Genomic DNA, 4,685 nt, shown 5'->3' with positions numbered 1-4,685 from the left:
CTTGAAAAAGATACTGTTTTTTTGGTAAAGAGAGAGAATGCCACCACCGATAGCCCTGGTATTTCCATGACAGAGTTAGTCTAATTTTGATACTATTATGTCTTCATGAATAAATGAACCACCCTTCCATCCCTAATGGATAGGAAGTCATCCTTTTGAAGATGAGGTATGTTTGACTTGAATTAGTTGAGGAAACAGTTAACAAGGCCTTAGGATAAAAATCCCTCTTTTATGTGCAGATCCAGAATTTACGCTCTCCCAACCACTGCTTCCACTGCCTGATTTCTACCTCTTGAGGAGCCATTGCTGACACTGGGACCAAAGCAAAGTCTTTCTAAGCCAAGTCCTCTCAACAGAGTTGTGTGGTAGAGGGAACGACTGACTTTAAACTGATAGCTACTCAATTTATGATGGTGCTCCATCCTGATAAACCGTTTCTTAGTTGAAAGTATTATAAGTTGGAAATGCAATTAATACATTTAACTTACTGAACGTCATAGCTTAGCAACACAGTACACTGTGGAGTGTGGGTTTTCTCCTTTCATGATCACATAGCGGACTGGCAGCTGCAACTCGCTGTGGCCCAAGGTCAGTAGAGTATCCTACAGCAGATTGGTAGCCCCAGCAGAAAAAGATCAAGGTTGAAAGTACAGTTTCTACTGAATGCATATGACTCTCCCACCATTGTAAATTCAGACAGTCTTCAATTGAACTGTCATAAGCTGGGAAGTATCTGTACTTGATGATGACAATTTTAATTTAGCTACACACAGGATGAGGTCCAGAATGGCATGCAGAGCTCCTCGGGGAGTCAGGACTCCCCACCCTCTCAGTACGTCAATAGGTTCACCTACCAGGAAGATCTGGTGAGCTTTGGTGTCCAGAATTTTATCTAAATCTGATTGCATAGACATGATTGGTTAAATTATGGTTCATATGATTTAACTCAGTCTGCAGTCCCTGACTTCTCCTGGAATGCAGGCTGTTGAAAATCCCAACGCTCTAATCTCGTGCTTGGCTTTTCTGGAACCATGTCTCATTCTGATGTTCTCTAGAGGCCCACTACACAAGTAAATCATTACCGCAACAAAGACACTTCTCTCAGGAAATTCTAAAGGTTTCTGAAGCTCTTTGCCAGGAATCAGACACCTTAAAGACCAGATAGAGTGTAATGCCACAGCTTTCCTGAGGGCTTGGGAACTGAGGACCACTGAAACCATGAGGCTTGCAATACAAGTATTACCCCCACTCCCAGAGGTTTGGGACAAATGCCTGAGCCTTTCAGTGAAGATAAGCATTAACCAACTCCCATCTAATTTAATACAGGACATGTAGTGGGTAGAGGGGGGTTTTTTTTAAAGGAGATGGTAAGCTTTCTTCCATCCTTTCTAAGGGTTAGTTTCCACCTGTTTAACATAAACTGCTGGGCAACAAGAAGTACTAAGCTTCAGAGACAAGGAATGGACTCAAGAAACGTGAGGGGCTGGCAGTGTGGCATAGCAGCTGCTCCACTTCCGATCCAGCTCTCTGCTGTGGCCTGGAAAAGCAGTAGAAGATGGCCCAAGTCCTTGGGCCCTGCACCTGCATGGGAAGAACTGGAGGAAGCTCCTGACTCCTGGCTTCAGACTGGTGCAGCTCTGCCCATTGCAGCCACTTAGGCCATGAACCAGCGGATGGAAGAACTTTCTCTCTCTCTGCCTCTCCTTCTCTCTCTGTGTAACTCTCTCAAATAAAATAAATCTTAAAAAAAAAAAATGTGAAAGTAGTTTCTCCATATCCCATCCCATCTGCTGAACTTCCTTGTCTCCAAAGAGTAATCAAAACCCTTTCTAGGCCCGGCGCCGTGGCTCACTAGGCTAATCCTCCGCCTTGCGGCGCTGGCACACCGGGTTCTAGTCCTGGTCGGGGCACCGGATTCTGTCCCGGTTGCCCCTCTTCCAGGCCAGCTCTCTTCTGTGGCCTGGAAAGGCAGTGGAGGATGGCCCAAGTGCTTAGGCCCTGCACCCCATGGGAGACCAGGATAAATACCTGGCTCCAGCCATTGGATCAGCGCAGTGCGCCGGCTGTAGCACACTGGCCGCGGCGGCCATTGGAGGGTGAACCAACGGCAAAGGAAGACCTTTCTCTCTGTCTCTCTCTCACTGTCCACTCTGCCTGTCCAAAAAAAAAAAAAAAAAAAAAAAAAAAATTAAGTAAATGGAATCAAAGCTTGTGATATCTTCGAGTCTTTTTAGTGGTTGAAAGTCTTGGAGTCATGTTGTGGTGAAGAAAGTGGTAGATACTTGAATATCTGGGTCTTTCTGAGTTAGGTAAAATAGCGAACATGCTTTATGTAGTTTAATACTTATTTGAAAGGTTGAATTACAGAGAGAAAGGGAGAGAGAGATCTTCCATCTGCTGACTCATTTTCTCAGATGGCTGCAATGGCCAGGGCTGGGCTAGGCCAAAACCAGGAGCTTCTTCTGGGTCTTTCACGTGGATGGCAGGGTCCCAAGCACTTGGGCCATCTTCTGCTGCTTTCCAAGGTCATTAGCAGGGAACTGGATCAGAAGTGGAGCAACCAGGACATGAACCAGCACCCATATGGGATGCCGGTGCTGCAGGTGGCTGCTTGACCTGCTCTCCCTGAACCTGCTTTATTACTCTCCAGATTTTTCTTAAGTGCTGAAGAAAGAAAGGCTGATGAAGACAGGATAAATGTGATACTCGATTGCAGGAGGTTTCCCAACTATCTTTATTGTTTGGAATGTGCTACTAGTAATTCTGAAGAGAAAACGGCTGTTCTCTGCTTTCATCAATATGTGGAATGGGTCTTGACTAAAGGGGAGACATTGAGTAATGTAAGTTGTTTCAGGCTGGTAGTCTGTGTGGCATTTAATGGAAATTTGCCCACTTATGTATAACACGTTCTATGTCTGGGGTATAATGGCAAACAAGGCAGATACAATTTCTTCCCTCGTGGTGAAACAAAGGAGAAATAAATGTACACATGTAGTACAGGTAAGACAATACAGAAATTTAGCAATTAAGTATGATTAAGAAAAACAGGCTTGTCCACTCATCAGTATTTGCAAATAGGAGAATGGCCGAGTGTCAGCCATTTTTGTTGCCATCTAGTGAATACCAGCTTAATGTCTGATAATGACTGACTTCTGCTAGTGGTGCGACTGACTTCTGCTAATGGTGTGTCTCATTTCCAGGCAGTCTGGGGATGCTGAGTGTATTGGGGTCTGTGAGCATACACAAAACATGTTGTATTATGGGGAAACCTGTTTATATACAGAGTGTAAAATGACGCTTATCTATAAAATGGTAACTTAAATAGATCAAAACTGCTTATTAGATTGAACTAGAAATTAGAGTTACTAAGAGTTAAAATTCTAATACATGGTAATTAAAACTGAAAGAACAACTCCTTATGCAAGGAAAGCAGGGCATGTTTTGGGTGAAGGTGTGGGGTAGAAAATGTTTTATAAGGGGAAAATAATCATTTGGTCTAAAGCAGAACAGCAAGATCCTAATGACAAGAAAATCATTGGAAAAATAACCAAATTCATATAAAATGACTGTAGAAAATGTGAGATTAATTTTGTGAAAGGAAATTTGTAACCAAACTGCCTAAAAATGGAAGGGAAACAAGTTTTTTTTTTTTTTTTTTTTTTTTTTTTTTTTTTTTTTTTTGGTGACAGGCAGAGTGGACAGTGAGAGAGAGAGAGAGAGAGAGAGAGAGAAAGGTCTTCCTTTTACCGTTGGTTCACCCTCCAATGGCCGCCTCAGCCAGTGCATTGCGCTGATCCAAAGCCAGGAGCCAGGTGCTTTTCCTGGCCTCCTGTGCGGGTGCAGGGCCCAAGCACTTGGGCCATCCTCCACTGCACTCCCGGGCCACAGCAGAGGGCTGGCCTGGAAGAGGGGCAACCGGGACAGAATCCGGCGCCCCGACCGGGACTAGAACCCAGTGTGCCGGCACTGCAAGGCAGAGGATTAGCCTATTGAGCCACAGCGCCAGCCTTCTTAATTCTTTTCTAAAAGTCTTAGCAATCAGCTGTGGTCCAAAAGATGACTTGGTCTTAGAGAAAGCTCATGGAAAGGATGAGTATAGGTTTTGGTAGCTTTGAAATTGCACCATTTGATTGTGTAAGAATTCCTAGACACGGTGTGCAGAGACTTCGTGAGTATGCTAATAATCATCTGGTGGGGTAGGAATTGATGGAATACTGGAGAAATGATTTGCAGACTCGCATGGTGGCCTAACAAATGCTGAAACTGTTGATGTGTAAGTAAAATGAACTCATTAAAGTTGATACAATTCCATTGCTTTTGGTGGCCTGTTTAATAGTCAGTGCTTACATAAACTGTTCTTACACCTCATTAGACAGGACCACATCTAGTTGTACTCAGCTCCCACACTGCAGTAAAGCTTAGGGGCCTACAAACTTGGGTCCATATCAAAATGCAAGGGAGCCCGCTCTGGACTCCTAGAGCTGTACACCTATTAGACACTTGAAGGTAAAGCTTCCCAAGTCAACATCTTACACAGGAACGATTTTTCCCAAGACATTGGAACAAAACTTTCATAATCAGACTGTTACTCATAATTTTCCTTTGAACCTCACTTTTGTGCTTGATAATATTAAACTGGGAGCTTAATTGGTAGATACTTGATCTCACTCCCTTGTTTTAACTTA

Source organism: Oryctolagus cuniculus, chromosome 1, assembly GCF_051225735.1.
Source record: "Oryctolagus cuniculus isolate XC-2025 breed Fujian yellow rabbit chromosome 1, ASM5122573v1, whole genome shotgun sequence".
Classification (NCBI taxonomy): domain Eukaryota; kingdom Metazoa; phylum Chordata; class Mammalia; order Lagomorpha; family Leporidae; genus Oryctolagus; species Oryctolagus cuniculus.
The sequence above is the reverse complement of the archived record's forward strand: the minus strand, read 5'-3'. Positions refer to the sequence as shown.